This window comes from Geotrypetes seraphini, chromosome 5 (genome assembly GCF_902459505.1).
Source record: "Geotrypetes seraphini chromosome 5, aGeoSer1.1, whole genome shotgun sequence".
In the NCBI taxonomy this organism is placed as follows: domain Eukaryota; kingdom Metazoa; phylum Chordata; class Amphibia; order Gymnophiona; family Dermophiidae; genus Geotrypetes; species Geotrypetes seraphini.
Window position 1 is genome coordinate 200,683,819 of NC_047088.1, and position 20,474 is coordinate 200,704,292.

The following is a 20,474-nucleotide window of genomic DNA, read 5'->3' on the forward strand; positions in this document are numbered from 1 at the left end:
GGCTCTGTTCCCATCCCTGCATCACAGGCTCTGTCCCTGTCCCCGCCCTAAGGGTATTCATCTCCATGTCATTCTCTACCAGGAACTTGTCCAAATCTTTTTTTTAATCTAGCTACGCTAATTGCAACAAGTTCCAGAGCTTAACTATTCTTTGAGCAAAAAAATATTTCCTCCTATTTGTTTTAGAAGTATTTCATGCAATTTCATTGAATATCCCCTGGTTTTGTACTTTTTGAAAGGGTAAAAAATTGATTTACTGTTACCTGTTCTACTCAGGATTTTGTAGACTTCAATAATATACTCCCTCTGCCTGACGCTGATTTGGAATCTGCACCCAATTCTGGGTGCCCAAATTTGGTAACGTTTATAGAATCCGAGGGCAATTGTCAATATGCTTCCTGCATGGCAAAGTACATTTCTATCCAATAACTATACAAGAAGATGCTGGGAATGCCTCCAACATTTAGCAGAGAGAATTTGCTCTCATCATGTGTTAATTTTTGCATCTAATGGATGGTCTGTGCACTTCAGTAAACAGGCTCCAAAGAGAAGAGGCAAACATTTAAGGGTACTTCACAAGCTTCAAAACCAAGGTACACATATGCTTTCTCTTTGAAAACTGTGTAAAGTCTGCAGGCAAAAAGAAGTGCACATTTTGACAATTTTTTAATATATGCTACCTTAGATAGGATTTTTTTAAAAATGCAATTGATATGTAATGCAGTTTCACAGATTTGCTCAGAAGGAAGAGGTTTCAGCAAAAAGTACAATTCAATGCATGGATTTTGATTTTAAAAATTTAATGCAAAAACCTACTGTAGATTTATTTCATTGTATTGTACAAACAGCATTAGCATATCTGTGACTTGAATGCTCTGTCATGCTATGTGGTATCATTGTATTGTACTGACATTTATTATATTTCATTATATGATTGTTCTGAATTGCTATTAAATGTATTTCTGTTACTGTTTTCTTTCAATCCTAGTACTGTTTCAATTTGCCATTTCCAAGTTTACCTTATTGACTGTATTTATGTTTAAATTTGGTCCTTTTACTATTGTCATGCTGCTAGCAAAATGGAAAAATTTTATGTTACACCGTTTTGCAATACACTACTTTGGGTGAATCTCTTCATAAAGTCAGTTAATAAATCCCAACAAATAAAATAAATATTTGCAGGCTTCTTTTATTTGCTTGAACATCTGAACATTTAAGAGACATCTAACAGGCTAAGACAGACATGTCAAACTCTGGACCGCGCTGTAGTAAAATTTGGCCTGCCAAACAATTCCACATTTTCACTTAAGCTGGCCTGCCGACAGGCACAAGCGTCAAAATCTTGCTCATATCATTTAGGAAAAGAGCACAATGTGACAATGCTTTGTATTCTGGGGTTGATCTCGCAGTTGTAGTCTCGCGAGAAAAGCGTCAGTTCAGGTATTTGTGCGTGGTGGGACTTTGCTTTATACTGTTCGAGACAACGCAACGGAAAGCGACGGAAAAGTTGGTCAGGCTGGAGCCTATGTGGTTCACCCCGACGCACTCATGTACTTTCTAGTTGGAGGCAGCGATGTTGGGAAAGGACAGGTCCTGGAGAACCTTCAGGACGGCGCATCAGAATCCCCCTATGCCAGTAATGGGAAGAAAATTTAAGCGGGAAGGGGAAAGTGGCAATCCTAAAAGCTGGTAAGGTTAAGGTTATTTTTAGGGAATGAGTGATTCCCTAACTCTGCCTAAGCGCTGGTAGTAGAGTTCAGATACAGCATAAACTATTTTTCTTTCTGTTCTCTGGTGATCATTTTCTAAATGATAAACAAAAAAATTTGACCCCTGAAGAAGCCCAATTCGGGTGAAACGGGTCCCGTAGGGTGTATTGGGTGCATTAAGATAAGTGCAACAGATTTATTTTCATACTTACTTTGAGTTTATTTAGCACTTTATAGCACTTCACAATATTATTTGCAATTTTGGTACTCAATGATTGATATCTGAACCCGTATATACAACCTTAGTGAAAACTTCGTTGATCTAAGAGACGGGTATCTGAGAGTACACAAATACTTTTGGTATCTTAAACCTTAAGTTTTACCAGTCTATTTTTTTGTTTATCAGTGGATTATTTAGACTTGGTACATTGTTTTACATTCAGTTTTGATCATTTTCTAAATGCCAGTATTTGCTCCCATCTGAGATTGGTTTTAATGTATTAACCAACAAAGCATACAAAAATAGAGAAGACAACCAGAGCCTGGGACCACAACATGATTTGAATAATGACCAGACAACAAAAGGTAGAAAAAATAATTTTATTTCCTGTTTTGTGATTACAATATGTCAGATTTGAAATGTGTATCCTGCGAGAGTTGTTAGTAGGCGTGAACTAGAACCTAAAAGACAGAGAAAAGTCTTTTATATTTATTTTGTTTATATCACAGAGCCGGTGTGGGGTTGGAGAGACTGTAACCCTATACTTCTACTAAGACTAAGGGGACGTTTTATTAATGTGCGCATTTAGCGCGTGCTAAATCGGTTAGCATACCTTAATAAAAGGACCCCTAAGTATCCTAATAAAAAATTTGGCCCATGACTTAGCCTATATTTGGATTTTTGGCCCCCTTATGTGATCGAGTTTGACACCCCTGGGCTAAGAGAAAATATTTTTCAGGATTGTTACCTGTAGGAGGAGTAGCCTAATGGTAGCCTAGTACAGTGTTTCTCATCTTGGTCCTGGAATACCCCCTTGCCAGTCAGGTTTTCAGGATATCCACAATAAATATGCATAAACTTGATTTGCATACACTGCCTGCATTATATGCAAATTTCTTTCATGCATATTCATTGTGGATATCCTGAAAACCTGACTGGCAAGGGGGTATTCCAGGACCAAGATGAGAAACACTGTACTAGGCTACCATTAGGCTACTCCTCCTGCAGGTAACAATCCAGGACTGAGATGAGATATAGAGGAAATATAGAACAAGGAATTACAAATTATAACTATAAATATGAAGATAAATACTGACCAGGAAACTTCAAAAAGTCAAACTCAGCATATACAATAATGCTGGAGAAATAAAATCAAGACTGTATTTCCATACTGAACAAAATACAAAAACATCCACAATGCAAACTTTCAAAGCTAACATACAAGTATTCCAGTTAATAAATTCAAAATAAAATACATTTTCTACTTTTGTTATTTGGGCACTTTATCTATCTTTTCTGCTTTTATCTGTCTCCTTTCTTTCTAGTGTCTGATTTACATTTGTCATCTATCATTTCTCCTCCTGTCTTCTTCCATTCTCTCTATATATCTGTCTTGATTTTTTTAACTCTTTCCTCTACTTCTCTTTTTTGGCTCTCTGTCAAATTTTACCTTCCTCATCCTTCAATCCTCAATCTCCTTCCCTTTTTACCCACCTATTAAACTTTTCTCATCTTCTGTCCTGCCAAATTTCCCTAGATCTCCCATTTTCCTAACCTCTTGTTTCTTTCTACTCCCACTTTTACCTACTTCCACTTACCATATTTCTATAGTTAAAACCATCCTCTCACTCATCTTTTTGTCACTGCCTCCCCCTCCCCCAATGACTCTTCCAACATGGTTCCACCATGCCTAGTGTCTTCCATCTCTCTCATGTTGTGCTCCAGCCTGCAGTCTCAAAATAGGCAAAAAACCTCCCAAACCCCAAGAAACGAAAATGGATAGGGGAAAGAGACAAAGGCAAACGAAGAACTCCACTAACTTAAATTTCTTGGGGTTTGGGAGGTTTTTTGCCTATTTTGAGATTTTGCTACCTCCCTTTCTTTAGGGTTTCATTTTTTGTTCTCCAGCCTGCAGTCTAGCATCTCCCGATTGTCTCATTCTTCCCTTCCATGCCCATGATCCAGCATCTTCCCTCTTTCTCTTCCTCCTGTAGTCCTGCAGCTTCCTTTCCCTGCCCCCTTATAGCCCAGAATCTCCATATTTTCTTTGTCCCCCTTTGTAATGCAGCATCACCACAATTACATTCTCTCTGCCACCCCCTTAAAGTCCAGATTCTCCACACACTCTCTTTCTCTCCCTCTAGTCTCTCTCTTTCTCTCCTCCCTGCTTATAGTGCAGCATCTTTGCACACAAACACTTTCTCTCTCCATCTGTGCCCCTAACCCATGCAATCTAGCATCTCCACAATTTTTCCTCATTCCAGTATCTCTATTGTCCAGCACCTCACCAAGTCCAGCAATTCACTTCCTAGTTAAGACAGCTTCCTATCTTGCTGCTGCCACCTCCATCAAACTGAAAAAGAAAGAAGTAGCACAGGGCACTGCAGCTCTGATGTCTCCACTAACAGAGGTCATGTCCAAGAGGAGCAGAGATGCATTGGACTGCAGTGCACATATGAACCTAAGGCCCCATTCTGCTTTCTTTTCTTTTTTTTTTTTAAATAATTTTTATTGGAAAAGCAGCCAACACCATAACAAAGAATCATAAGTCACAACATTACAGTATAACAGTATGAGTGAATGAAGAACAGCAAAATAAACATTCCTAGGAGGACAGCGGTAACGCTCAACCATGAAAAGGCCCAATACAGGAACCCCAACAAGAATAAGTGGTGCAGGAACAGTACAAACAAACAAGCAATATCCAAGCTGATATGGACATGAAGTCGTCCTCTTTGACTGGGGGGCTGCTTTCTTTTTCATGCAGAAGGCTTCAAGAGTGCTCCTATCAATATCACTGTAGATGAGCACAGGAGTGCTGCTGGTATCATTGGGATCAAGACTGAAGAGTGGAGAACAGGTGCCACTGGAATCCAGCTGGAACACAGCCAACTTCTGCTGGGTGCTGCTGCAGAAGTGAAGTCAGTCATAATCCCAGCAACACCAGCAACAGAGGTGCTCCTGTACTCAATTTATTCCAGCACTTTTAGTAAACAGCATTCATTTGTCGTTTAAATGGGATTGGTCTTTGTGACCTGATGAATCATGTTTGTGGACCAAATCTGGCATGATCAGGATTTTACGATTTTACATTAAAGCTCTAAACAGTTATTATAAAAGCATTTTCAATTGTATATAAGAAAAAATGTTGCTTATAAAATTAGCTCCCTCCCTATATAAATGACACATTGTGAACACACATACTTTTACATGACTTGGATGTAGGTGTGTTCAGGGATGGATCTTGGCCAGAGAGTAGCTATATATGTGTATCCAGTTACTGAGAAGGGGTAAAACTCAGCTGCCTCATTTCAGCCACAATTTCGGTTCATAGACATAATCACGGAAGACAAAGGCGCGCGCCGACAACTGAGCGCAAGACGGAGGTGCGCGCCGAAGAAAATTACTGTTTTTAGGGGCTCCGACGAGGGTTTTTGTTGGGGAGCCCCCCCACTTTACTTAATACAGATTGCGGCGGTGTTGTGGGGGGTTTGGGGGGTTGTAACCCCCCACATTTTACTGGAAACTTAACTTTTTCCCTAAAAACAGGGAAAAAGTGAAGTTTTCAGTAAAATGTGGGGGGTTACAACCCCCCAAACCCCCCACAACGCGGCACGATCTGTATTAAGTAAAGTGGGGGGGGTTCCACCCCACGACCCCCCATCGGAGCCCCTAAAAACAGTAATTTTCTTTGGCGCACGCCTCCGCACTGCGCTCAATTGTCTGCGTGCGCCTTTGTCCCGGCGCACTTTTGACCTGACACCATAATTTCTGCAGTTTTTAGGTGCCTACGGGGCTTATTTTCAAAAAAGATAGATGTCCAACAGATGGCATAAACTGGCACTTGGATGTCTTACTAGTCAAAATGTCCAAGAAAGCTTTTTTGAAACTGACTTTCTAGACGTCTTTCTGGTCATTTTGTCTTCAGTGTGTCTAAATCTTAAGGGGGGCGTGTTAGAGGCATGTTTTGGGCAGGATTAGCAACTGGACATTTTACAGCGATAATCAAACATTTTACAAAATGTCCAGAGCGCAATTTGGACATTTTGAGCTTGATCTGCTTTTAAAACAAATAAGTTTCAAGCTTATTAAAATTTTGTTTAATTGCCTATCGTGATTTCTAGGTTATGTACAGTAAAATGGGAATATATATCATCATGAAAAAACCAATATATAAACAATTGACAAAAATAAAAACAGACTCAGTTTTACACAAAAGGGAAGAGGTAGAACTACAATAAATTCAGAAAAGTAAGCATAAAAAGGTTAAAACTAAAGGAAGGGGGAGAAGGAGAGGTTATTTGAGCTCAAATGCAGGAGAGAAGATGGCCAAACAGACCAGATGACCATTGGAGGGATGAAAATATGGCCCCCCCTTACTCTCCCAGTGGTCACTAACCCCCTCCCACCCACCCCAAATATATGCATGAAACAGTACATATCTGCAGTACAGCTGCAGGTACTTTGGCCAGTCCTTATAGAGCTGCAAGCAGGTCTCTAGAGCAGCCAGGTGGGCAGCATAGTGGACTGCAGAGAAGGGGACCTAGGTCCATATGCCATCCTAACTAGTGCATGTGGTAAAAAAATGTGAGTCCATCAAAAACCTAATGTCTTGCTGACATAAGGGCTATTGGGGTTGTAGACAGGTGGGTACAGAAGGTTTTGGGAGAGTTTTGGAGGGCTCACCATATAATGTACAGGGGTTATGGTGAGATGTGTACTTGGCATCCTTAATGTGAAGTTCACAGCAGTGCCCCCTAGAGTGCCCCACTGCTCTGCTGGTATGTCTGTGTGGCCAATCCACTAAAAATGCTGGCTCCTCCTACATGCAAATGGCTTGTTTTGGACTTTTTTTTTCAATAATGACAAAAAAAAGGTTAGATGTCAGCTGGGCCATTTCAGAAAAAAAAATTAGACATCTTGCAGTTTTGAAAATGGACATTTTATCTATCCAATTTTTGGACATTTTTCTCCAAGTGTCAAAAGTCAGACTTAGATGCCCTATCAAAAATGTCCCTCCACATATTTTTATAAAATAGGCCCAATTAGGTGCCTAGATAGTTTCCAAGTTTCCAAGCTTATTAATATATTTGATAAATCGCTTATTTGAATTACTAAGCGATGTACATACTCAAAATATAATATAGTAAAAAGAAACAAAGAATTTAACAATACAATTTCATATAAAACAGACATGAATCGGGAGGGAAGGAATAAAAATTACAATTTTCAGTTTATGGTAGAAAGTGGAAAAAAACAATAGGGTAGGGGTAATTAAACCACAGCATGATTAAAATCTCACTGAGAATTAAATGTTAAAAGCATCTTTGAATAGATAAGATTTTAAAAGTTTTTTTAAAATTATGACGTCTTTTTCATTTCTAATATATTGCGGTAGGGCATTCTACCATTGTGGTCCCATCACGGAGAATAAGTCAGATCTTCTTGTTCCAATAATTTTTAAAGAGGGGACTGTAAGAAGATTATGGCCGGTTGAGCGGAGTGAGCGTTGAGAATTGTAAGGTATTAATAGTTTGGATATAAATTGCGGTTCGTTAAAGGCTAAAGTTTTAAAGATAAGTAGCATTATTTTGAAGGTGATTCTATGACCAATTGGAAGCCAGTGGGCGTCTATTAGTAATGGTGAAACATGGTCGTATTTCCTGGCGTTATATATTAGTTTAATAGCACCCTTCTGACCTGTTACAAAATAACCCTTAATTTGTTTAATCTACTGTTTTCTGTTTAGATTTCACATTGCTTTATTCTGCATTTTAGAGTGGTATTTTTAAGGTGCATTATGGCCTTAACGTGCATATTTGCCCCTTAACATATATGAAAGGGCAATAGTATATGTTACATTACTGTAACACAGTATTATTAGGTACCATGGGATGCATATAGTAGATATGAGATGTAAAGCAACAGAGCTCATTACTATGTAAATTTATTTACACAGTTTGCAGTTAACAAGGCAAGCTATATTATGTCTGGAAAAATACCACCAGCAAAAAGCTGCTGATATTTTTCCATCCTGGGAGCAAAGCCATGGCCCCTGAACTCCTAAGCCACTCCTTAAAGGGGCTGGGAGGAAATATTACCTCCCTCCAAAGCACCCTATTTTGCTAGGAACCATCCTGATGACCATGCCAACTTCAAGTCTAATAATCCTGCTATCTAAGGAAAATACCTGTTACAGGTGAGCAATAATGCTTTTCGACTAATAGCTCAGCAAACAGAAACTGACACAGATTCTGTGTTCCAAAGTTGAACATGGTATCTTCCTGCAATTTCTAATGTGAAATTTTAGTATTCATTTGCTAATTTCAAATTATTGATCATTAATTTAAAAGAAATAAATAAGGAATGTGCAGGAGTCTGCACGTCTTTCCATTTAATTCATTACTGCTTTTTTTGTTGTTAATAAGGCCGAAAATGCTGATTTGACTCATGAAGGTTTCAATCATTCAGGTGAGTGCAATTATATGATACAACAAATATTTTGACCCTTAACCTCTCAAGGCTGTGATCTTTCTTTCTATTTTCAGCAGTCAGAAGCTTCTCTAAGCAACTGTCTGAGCCATAAAGTGCCCATGTCTATTTATCATTCCCTCTATGAGAAATTCCCTAACCCCTAGTTGTCCTGTTTTAATTAGACTGTAAGCTCTATTGAGCAGGGATTGTATCTTACATGTTTAATGTACAGTTATATATAGGTCTAGCAGTGCTATAGAAATTAGTATCAGCCTCCTCCATCACAGGGAGTACAATAGGGTCTAGGCAGAAGCAATCCTCATTTGTTCCTATTCCAGTGCTGTGTTCAAAAATGGCACAGTGACTCCTAGCTATACTCTCAGGATACTACTGCTAGAGATCACATTACCTTAAAGGGTCCTTTTGGCAGTGGCGTAGTGAGATTGAGAGGCGCCTGGAGTGGTGGCACCCCTCCCCACCCCATCCGCTCCTTTCCCACCCCCTCCTGCCGTGTGCACATGCCCCTTCTCCGTACCTGTTTAACGTTCCCAGTGTGAGCAGCAACTCCAACCTGCTGCTCATGCCAGCGTTGGCTCATCCTCTGATGTCACTTCCTAGGCATGAGTCCAGGAAGTGATGTCAGAGAAAGAGCCGACGCTGCCAAAGCACCAGGTTGGGGTTGCTGCTTGCACCACCAACATTAAAGAGGTACAGGGAAGCGAAGCAGTGCGGGGAAGGAACAGGGGGGACATAGAGATGGAAGGGTGCCTATACCTCCACCAAGACAACGCGTGGGGTGGACTCTCCCCCCCCAGTCCTCCCCTTACTACGCCACTGCTTTTTGGTAGTTTGGCCACTAGAGATGGAATCAGGTTTTGCCAGCACCATTTTTAATCCAGTGTGCAAAACACTGCAGTTCGCTTGATCATCGGACTGAGAAAAAAAGACCACATTAGCCACTATTACAAGAAATTACACTGGCTACCTGTGGAGGCGCGAATACTGTTCAAATTTGCTTGTATCTGCTTCAAACAAGTCTGGAGCCTAGCACCTTCCTACCTGCAAACACACTTCACTCTACACAACCCCACATGCACAACCAGAAACAAAAACATCTTAGCATACCCAAAGATCACAGCCTGCAAATACAAATCCTTCCTAGACAGAACCTTCATGTTCCAAGCAAACAGACAGCAATCCTGGCTGGGAAACCACATAAATAAAGCCAGACAGACCTACAACACATTTCGAAAATCAATTAAAACCACTCTATTTGACAAATTCCTTGCTTAATCAGATGACCTCTCTCAGGTATTCTTTCCCCTTTCTACCCCAATGTATTATGTAACATCTTTCTTCTCTCATATATTCATGCTTCTCCAATTTACTATGTAACATCCTTCTTCTTGCATTTTGCAATTCGCTGATTGTCCAGCCTTCTTTCTATGTGAACCGCCTAGAAGTCAGTTTGACTATGGCGGTATAGAAAAATAAAGTTATTATTATTATTATTATTATTAATCTAAATAAGCTTCTCTACATAATTTGCATTCTAGTGGTTTTTTTACATTTTTGATTTGTCAATATCAAAATCAGCTTCTCAGGGCTCCTTTTACGAAGGTGCGCTAGGGTTTTTAGCACACACACAAAATTACTGTGCGCTATAGCGCGTGGTAGCCGAAAGTCTACCGCCTGCTGAAAAGGAGGCGGTAGCTGCTAGTGCGTTCAGGAATTTAGAGCGTGCTATTGCGTGCATTAAGGCCCTAGCGCACCTTCGTAAAAGGAGCCCTTAGTGTTAACGAATGCACCAATGCCATGTTAAAGCTTGTTCAGCAGTAATGAGGCTTTTAATGTATCCCAATACCTACTGTACAGTTAACATTCTTCATCAAACAGGTCCCTAAGTTAATTAAATATGGCTTTAAAAACATAACAATTAAAACAAGTAGTGCACACATAGTTAAATCATGGCATGTATTTAAATAATGTAAAAAGGCTTAGAATCATCCTTCTGTAGAATTTTGCTAACGTAAAAAGGCTTAAATTTTTAAAATGCATTTTGTATGTCAACCTTGTGACCCATTCTGAGCTCGTTGGGGAGGACGAGATATAAAACGAATAAAAACAAAACAAATGTACCCTGTTATTTGGGATATATGTATAGTATACTGTAATAGAATTTATTTAATTATCTTTAGTATTTCTGCTGGGTATTCATCTTTTCTGAAAATCAGGATCATTCAGTGCCACAGTGTTTTGGAAGATGTGAGGGGCTTCATCCATCTCCAGCCCCTGGCCTTGGGGCAGTAAACCAGGCAGAGTGTTACTTGGGAGAAGGGGGAGAATCAGAAGCGCCTCTGTGTACAGGAAGGATGACAGCCTGGGGGCAGTCCAGCCCCAAAATAATAACAACATTCAAGATATAGGGCCCAGGTCATGACAAGCCTTGACCTACTTCAGGAAACTGGCCCTCTGCCATGTCTTATCAATAGCAAGAGATTGTGTCTGATTGTTCAGCAAGGAGAAAGGAGGGAAAGCTCCATTTAATGTCTTCATTATAAGAACATAACTGTTAAAAAAAATATCAACAAAAACAGAGATACTTCTTAGCAAAAAGCTAGACTCAGTTTACTTCTGAGAGACAGCATTCTAGAGACAGACAGAAAGATAATCTATGAAGAGTAGACAAAAGATTGTCAGACAATAATAGCCACACTCATAAGCTTTAAAAGGACCATGTTTGTAAATCAGGACTAAATTTAGACTATCTGTGAAGAAGTACAGAAGACAAATGGATGGGAAAAAGGAGAAAAATGAAAACCATTTTGAGAAAATCCTATACTTGAGACTAGTTTATAACATATGATATACTGTATAAATGAGCCCAGAGTGCATACTTTATTTAAGGCCTGGATTCTCTACAGGGCACCGATATTGGTGGCCGCCTAAAAAACAGCCACTGATCGCTTGTCAATCACGTGATGGTGCCCTATAGAGAATCGCGCTTCCACAAAAGATAGGTGTCAGAAATGTAGGCGAAGTTTTCTGGGTCTACATTTCCGGTGCCTATCTTTGTTGTGAATTGTACCTACAAAGGCGCTTTAGACCGCCTAATGCCACTTCTGGAATTAGCCATGCCCTAGTGGTGTTCGATGACCTAAAGACCCTATGTAGGCGTGATTCCGGCATGTATTATTTAGGTGCTGGTAGGCGCTTTAACGGTGTCATTTTTTTGTCATTTTAAACAGTGTTTATTACTTAAGTTAAACGCCAGTAGAATGTCTACTGGCACCTAAATTTAGGTGCCATTTCGAGAATTTCCCTAGTAGTGGCTTAGTAGTTAAAGCACTGGACTGAGAACCAAGGAAACTGCAGTTCAAAGTCTTTTTGATTTTGGTCAAGTCACTTTTACCGCAGTACCACTTAGATTGTAAGGTCTTTAGGACAAGGACTTATCATACCTGAATAGTTATCAAAATTGTACAGTGCTGCACATATTCAGTAGCCCTATAAAAATGCCAAGTATTGAAAAAAATTAAAAATTGTTTTATCCTTCATAGAATGTTCCCCTACATATAATGCATGTCAATCTACAGATATTTCTCTATCATCATCTGTCAATCAACACATATAAGTCATCTTATATCTTCAAATGTAACTCTATAACATATATACTTAAATTCTGTACACAGAAATATAAATAAGAATACCTAATGCAGTTTTTAAAATTATTATACCTTGATATTATTATATCATAACCATCATTACACCCAATTGGTGAATCTATATTATACATGCATTTCTAAATCCATGTTCAAGGTGAGCTATCAATTTATATACAATATTCATTCCCAATCCTTGAGGGCTGCTAGCAAGTCAGGTTTTCAGGATATCCCAAATATGAATGAAGAGATTTGCTTATGTGACCCCCTGAAAAAATGCCTCTGCTAACAAAAATAGCAGTATGGAATTTTTCAGGGGGGGGTCACCGAGTTTGGTGACTATGCCTAGCAAGCCTATTGAGAGGTATAGGAAGTCCCTATTCCTTAGGGGGGGGATGGGGCATGTATATGAGTGAGAAACTCAAGGCTTCTTCTGCCAAAGTCCTGTCTTCTGAGCGAGACTCCCCTGGTTCCTGGGAGGGGGAAAAAGAGAAGAAACTGACATTGATTACTTGTTAAATAAGACTGAAATTCAAGGGTTTCTCCTGCCAAGACACTGTTGATTGAAGGAGACCCCTTTTTGGTCCTTGAGGAGGAAGGACAGAGAGCGAGTAGTTACTCCAACCAGAGTACAAGAAGGAAAAAGAGTTATACAAGATTGTAGTTTGAACTGTTATGAAATGTCTTTTGAACTTGCTGACTACCGATACATCTGAAGGCATGTAAATAGTTCTACCTTTGCCTTGAGTTTGGGTTAAATAAAGAATTTCAGTTATTCAGTTATATCTTAGATTAGGCCATTTCTTCCAGCGTGAAAGCAGTGCACGGTCTGAGTGAGGTGACTGAGACCCGGGATTCATCATCTCCTCTGGCTTACTGGAAATTATCTAGCCACAGTCTATATCCAAGTTCAATAAGAACTGGGAGACTGTGAGTGCAAGGAAGTGAGCCCTGGTTGCAGGTCCCCAACCTGATGAGCTGGCCAGAGCCCACGGGCAGAGCCAGGGCTACAATATTAGGACTTACAAAATTACACTTACAATATTGGGGCTAACAGGCATGCCAATCTCTCTCATGTATTGTATATTTATTAGGGAGATCTTGAAAACCTAACCAACTGGCAGCCCTAGAGGACTGGGGATGAAGACCAAGACAAATAGGTAGTTTCTATCTCAGAGGATTTACAGTTTACAGCCCCTATTTATTAAAACAATGTAATGTTATGCTATTTTACCACATGGAAATATACTGTGGGATTCATGAACTTGTGGTACCTCATCACCACCAGTCACTGCGTTGCTCCTGCCAAGAATATTGCATGTTCTCAACTGCAGTAATGCAAAGATAAGGGGTAAGGCCAACAATGGGGGGAAAACAGCCCACCTAGTTCTTCAGCCACCGGTCCACAGTGCGATCAACGTGGCATCTTCGGGCCAACTCCTTGAGTGCTGCAGTGCACAAAGCCATGGGAAAAGGCTCCTACGCGTGGCCTGCACCTGAACCGGAAGCCTTCTCTCTGATGTCGCAACGTCAGAGGGAAGGCTTCCAGATGAGGCGCGGGATGCGCGCGAGGAGCCACTGCCCACAGCTTTGTGCAATGCAGCACTCAGGGAACCATCCCGAAGATGCCGTGTTGCTCGTACAGTAGATCGGCCCAAAGATAACACCAGGGGGCAGGCCAGAAGGCAAGGAACTTGGAGGGAGAGAGACAACAACAGTAAGGGAAATGCTTTTATTTAGTGATTGATTTGTCTGTTCAGGATTTTATTTAGTGATTGATTTGTCTGTTCAAGAAGAAATGCATTTGTTTCTTTTCCTCTGGGGTTGTACTGCTTGCAGAGTCTTGCATCTTAGGGTTTGTTTGTAAATATTAGTACTTTTAGTTTTTGGTCCTGCATGGGGTTATCTGTTTTCTGGGTTCACAGTCAATCGCGCGCGAGACACCAGCGCGCCGACAATGGAGGGCAGACAATTCAGCCCAAGACACCAGTTAAAACTTAGTTTTAAAGAGCTCCGAAGTAGGGTGTGAGTGGGGAACCCCCCCACACACTTTACTGCATAGTGTTCGCGTTGCTGTTGGGGGGAGTTTGGGGGATTGGAACCTTCTATTATAGAGAAAACGGAACTTTTTCTGATTTTTTGTGGGAAAAGTTCCGTTTTCTCTATAATGTGGGGGGTTGCACCCCCCACACACACCGACAGCGCAAACAGTATGCAGTAAAGTCCATCAGAGCTCTGTAAAACTAAGTTTTCCCGCAGCGCGCTTGTGTCTTGCGCCAAATTGTCAGCGCTCGATTGTCAGCGCGCTGGTGTCTGGCGCATGATTGTCCCGTCAACGTTTTCTGGTAGGAGTGAATGTTAAAAAGCATACAGTGTGCTTTGTGTATTTTAATTTTGTGGTTAACTATAATTATATTGTGTGTATATATGAAAAATGAATGGAAAAAATGGTGTTACAATTAGTACTATTATGGGGGTGAGGTCTAGGGTGGAGATTGAGTGGAGATGGGCACGACTTAGCCCTCCGTGGATTGGTGCCAGTCCACAAAATAATTATTTTATTTCCGCCGGTCCATAGGTGTCAAAAGGTTGGCGGATACTGCTATAAAAGATGCCTACAGTTAGACACCTAAATCAGCACGCCTAGCCAATCTAGGCACCTAACTTACTCCACCCCCCCCCCGCCCTTTTACAAAACTGTAGCGTGGTTTATAGCGCCGGCTGTGGTGGTAACAGCTCCAATGTTCATAGAGTTCCTATGAGCGTCAAAGCTGTTAATGCCATGGCTGGCGCTAAAAAACGCTCTATGGTTTTGTAAATGGGGGGGGGAGGGTGTGTGTGTAATTTTTTTAATTGGGTTAATCGGTGCTGATAATTGAAAGTGCCCTTAAAAACCAATTTACAAAAATTAACTTGCTGGTAAGTGTCTACCACTTTGAGGTAGGCATCTACACAGAGGCAGCAATAGGCATGGTTAGGGGCAGATTCGAGGCAGAGTTTGGACATGGATTGAGTTAGGCACCTCATTTAGGACAAGAAAACCCTGGCCTAAATGGAGGTTTTTAATGCTTAATGGCAGTAGTAGTAGTAGTACTTAAGACCGCTTAGGCACGTCCAGGCGCGATTCTATAAATGGAGCCTACTGGTTGATTGACCACAATGCCGAACGGCACCTAGGAGTTAGACGTCATTTACCGAATCAGGACCTTTGTGTTTGTATATGATTACATACATTGCAGAGAAGAAAATGAGATGTGTATTGATTCTCTGAATTACGATCTTTTCTTGCATGCTGTCCTCTTGGGTGAACTGATTGTCAAGGAAAGCAGGGTTTCTCTGTCCCAGACCAAACAAACAGAAAGAGCTTCTGAATGCAGATAACTGTCCAGGCTAAGCCTGAGGAAAAAAAATCACCAAAATCGCTGAAACTGCAATGTTATCTGACACCCACACGTGACCATAAACACTGATGCTGGAGCAGCTCAGCTTACCTGATCACAGCCAGGACTAAAAATAGCTCAACTTTCTAGCCATGGTGACACCAGACGCCCAGGATATTATCAAATGGTTACTGTAGTGTAAAATAGTTTCAATTAACGTTATAAATATTTAGCGCTGCTGCAGGTTGCATTAGCATGTAATTACAGTAAATTGGCGCCCTGGCATTTCAGCTAACAACTTACTCTCACAGCCTGAGCAACAAAATAAAGTAATAAGCGAAACTTATTTCAGTGCTTGAGATGTCACAGTGAATCCGCTAGAGCTATGTCTGTTTGACCAACAAAATTACACAGACCTATAATACTTCCATTATGAAGTGATGCCTGAATTCCTGCATTTTTCTTTGGCTCCCTCAGGCTCCAGCTCACTCCCAAATACCTGCCCAAGGCTGACTTGCTTTATCTTTCCAAGAAGGGTAAGGGCCTGGCTATGCTGAGTATCAGCCAGAGAAGCAGGAACCCAGACTGGAAAAGGGAAATCGGGTTTTGCACAAGGCTGTGCAGACTTGGATTCTTTTCCAAAGCATTCAGAAACATAGAAACTTGATGGCAGATAAAGGTCAAATGGCCAATCTAGTCTGCCCATCCACAGTAACCATTATCTTTTTCTTTCTCTAAGACAGTGTTTCTCAACCTGTGGTACGTGTACCCCAGGGGGTATGCGGGCCGCCTGTTAGGGGTACACGGGCTGGCCGCCACCCGGGATATCTCCTTGCCTGTCCCCCCCAACCCCCGCTGAAGCCGCCGCTGATTCCTTCCTTCCACCCGATACACTACATCAACCTCCCCCTGGTCTGCCACCCCCCCAGCTGCCGCCACCACCCGACATGCTCCATCCAATCATACTCCACCGCCACAACTCCAGACAAGGAAGGGCCAGGCACAACACCAGCCCACAAGCCTTCCCACCGATGTCAGTTCTGATGTCGGAGAGAAGGTTCTGGGCCAACCAGCAGCGACTGGAGTTGTGGCGGTGGCAGCAGAGAATGATTGGATGGAGCGTGCCGGGTGGCGGCGGGTGCGGCAGCGGACTGGAAGGGGGTGGATGTTGTGTGGCAGGTGGCAGGGAGAAATCGGCGGCAGCTTCAGCGGGGGGCAGGCAGCTTCAGCATGGGGCAGCTTCAGGGGAGGGAGGAAGAGGGTGGGACAAAGGCTGGAAGGCAGTTGTTGGCAACAGCGAGAAATTTGGGACTCCAAAGAGCAGTATCTTCTGGAGCTTCAAGCAGGTTAGAGGTCCCCTATGGCAGGGGCAATTAGCCTTTTCACACACACACCCTAATGCCAGCCCTGGGAGCACCTCCATGCCTGCTGCTTTCTCCTTTTTTGGCTGAAAGATATTATATAGAAAGGCTTTAATCATATATCAACCCTATGAATGTAAACAAATAAGATAAAGGGCAGATAAGTTAATCGGTATATGATCAAATCATCAATTCTAATATCATTTGAAACGTTAAATGAAAGCCAAAATGGCATTTAATATAACAAATCTAGATGAAATTATTTGTTAAGAATATCATCATAAATATCTAAATCATAATAAGAGTAAAGTTTTGATCCTTATTGAGTATTCAAAGAAAAATGTAGTGGACATATCATAAATTATATAGACTTCAATCTTGAGAACCTCTTATGATATCCACCATTCCAGGTTCCTATCTTGTATATTATTATAATCATTCATGTCCACCACCCCCTACCACAATGAATTTTTCTTTTAATTTATTATTATTATAAATTACATTTAATGTCCTATAGTTATTATAATCACTCAATTTATTAGACTTACTGTTATGAATACTGACTTTAGGAATTGAAATTAAAAATCTAATTAATTAATTAATTGCATTTGATATCCTATAAATATTATAATCACTAAATTTGTAAAGTTGACTATTAAAAATACTGGTTTAAGATTGAAGGATTCTTAAATATGTAAAGTGCTTGTGCATAAATCCTAATTAGTTGATATACATAAGACCTAATTAATTGGTGTACATAGAACTCATGAAAATGCATCAGAGATGACCTTTACAGCAGCCACAAGCGATTTCAACGCTCCGGCTGCTGGTAGGAAGCACATTTAGAGAAATTGCCTGCCACGAAGGTAAGGAGCAGGGAGGGAGATGCTGAGACGGCGGTGATCGGGCTCAGGTGGTGATCAGGAGGGATGGAGGGAGGGAGATGCTTGGGTGGTGGCAGCTATCAATATGGAGGGAGGGAGCGTGATCGGTGACCACGCGTGTTCCCTCTCTTCACTGCGGAGACAAGGTCATTCACCGCTCCACGGGGCAGTGAATGGCCTTCTCCCCATACCCGCAGCGACCAATCCTTTTCTCTTCCCCGTTTCGGCAGGTTATCCGCGGGTAACAGCCACCGTGTCATTCTCTAGTTCAGGATATGGCTCCAGCTCCATGGTTTGAAAATCCTGGGGCATTAGGTTTGGTGGCTCCAGACCAGCCTCTGTCAGCTCCATGCATTCAGGCTGTTCACTGCCATCCAGAGTTCTCCACCCTGAGCCTCCCTGCCTTCTCTGTTGCTCCTGATTCTCCTTCTCCCCCTCTAGCTATTCTGTTCTCTGATGTAATAGCCTGCATCCACGCCCCAACCTCTCAGGTGAAAAGGCTTTCCGGCCGGTTCTGCTTCCAGCCTGCTCGTGACTGCTGGGAACTAAACTAGAGCTGTGTGGGGGTTCTGAAACAGGCAAATATGCTCTCCTACTCCCTCTAGAGGCCAAAGAAAAAAGTTCTTAAAATGGTTAATTTGGGGTTTAAAATGAACTATTTCTAGCGTCTTTGCTCCAGGTTTCTGCACTGCTATGGGGACAGGCATAGGCTGAATACCACATACCCCCCTCCTTAAATGACTGCTAGAGGTAGACCTATGTCTCTCTGGATCTTTTTCCCCAACTCGGGATAGGGCATCAGCATTGTTTTGTAGTCGACCTGGCCTGTATACTGTCCTGAAACGAAAGGTTTGGAGGGCCAGATACCACCTGGTTAGCCTGGCATTATTATTTCTCATAGAGTCCAGCCTGCTAAGAGCAGCATGGTCTGTGACTAATGTAAATTCTTGGCCTTCTAAATAGTGCTTGAGACTTTGCATCGCCCATTTGGCAGCTAGGCATTCTAGCTCAACAGTCGCATGCTTTTCCTTGACATGCAGTTTACGACTTAAGTAGAGTACAGGATGTTCTAGCCCTTCTACTTCCTGGCTCAATACTGCTCCTAATCCGGTCTGTGAGGCATCCGTTTGCAATATAAATGGCCTTTGGAAATTCACGGATGCCAGCACCGGTTCGGAGCACAAACAGGTTTTTAGGGCTTCCAGAGCTTCCCTGCCCTCTGTGCCCCACTGCAATTTGTCTGGCCTATTCTTTCTAAGCATCTCTGTCAGTGGGATGGTCCGGGTGGCAAAGTGGGGAATAAACCGCCGGTAGTACCCCACCAGCCCTAGGAACCCTTGGAGTTGTCTTTTGGACTCGGGCACCGGGTACTCTCGGATGCATTGGATTTTATCCACTAATGGCTTTACCACCCCTCTCCCCCCCAGGTACCCCAAGTATCTGACTTCCCTTTTCCCCAGACAACATTTCTTGGGGTTAATAGTCAGGCCTGCTCATATTTGGAGGTAACAGAATCACATAGACATTACACTTTGCCCTTTGGCCGAAATAAATTTTGATAACTGCTGGGGCTCAAAGAAAACATAATGGTTTTCTTGGTACAGTATTTTCAATAGAGTCACCAAATAGTTCATCACCCAAACATGGAATATTTGCCAATCTATCCTGGAGGTTGTTTTCCATATCAGAGACTCTGAGCCATGCTAGATGTCTCATTGCCAATGACATAACCAAGGTTCTGGAAGACAATTCAAATGCATTATAAGCCAATCTCGCTATATACTTCCTAGCCAGAGCAAGAGCATGAGAGATGTGACAAAATTTCTGCAATTGCTTTGAAGGAATGTATCTATCAAATGAGTACAATTTCTTAACCAAGTGCTTCACGTAGCATGAAATATAGAAATTATAGATGAGGACTCTGTTAGCCAACATGGTGTCTTGATATAGGCGATGGCCAAATTTGTCCATAGTGTGCCCCTCTCACCCTGGGGGCACTGAGGCATAAACTCTGGATGGGGTAGAGTTTTTGAAAGTCGATTCTACCATCAAGGACTGATGCTGAAGCTGCTGTTTGTCAAAACCATGAGAAGAAATGATTTTGTATAAAGAGTCCAATTTTCTGGGAGATACAGCAATTGTAAGAGGGGTCTCCCAGTTCTTATGAAGAGTCTCCTTGAGAATAACATGTAATGGGAGATAAAGAAGTTCTTTAGGAGGCTCATCATAGTCCAAAGCCTCCAAATATTCAGCACTATGAGCAGAATTGGCTTCTAACTTAAATGGAAGCTCTTTGCCCAATTGCCAAATTAATTTTGTAAAAGAGTCTTTTAGTAGGAGGCTTTTGAGGAGATTTTTCAGAAGTAGCATCATAAGCTTCTGTAGAAGATTTAGGGATATCATCCGCTGAGTCAGATTGTAAGTCTGAATCATAATAGTTCTTTGGTGAAGGAGTGCATCAGGAGCGATGCTGGCGTTGAGACCGGTGTCGACCTGATGATATATGATGTGATTTCCTTTTACGCTTAGAAGAGCGGGAAGGAGAGCAGTGTTTACGCTTCGAAGCAATTGAAGATGAACAATACTGAGCAGACTTGGATCGTCGAATAGATGATGAAGAACGTTGATGTCATGAAGAGCTGGATCGATACTATGAGGAAGAGCATCAATGAGACACGCTGCTTTTATGCGTGGCACATCGACATGGTACTGGAGATCCAGTATCAATATCACAGGACCTGGTGGCCTTATGCTCAGGCTGAGCCAGTACCGATGGAGCCAGTG

At 41.7% G+C, this 20,474-nt stretch overlaps 1 protein-coding gene across 1 annotated transcript in view; it reads right to left on the reverse strand.

Moving 5' to 3' along the window:
- The window catches only part of METAP1D (methionyl aminopeptidase type 1D, mitochondrial), a 188,545-nt gene that overhangs the window by 102,108 nt on the left and 65,963 nt on the right, over positions 1–20,474 (reverse strand). The gene's annotated exons all lie outside the window — the stretch shown is intronic.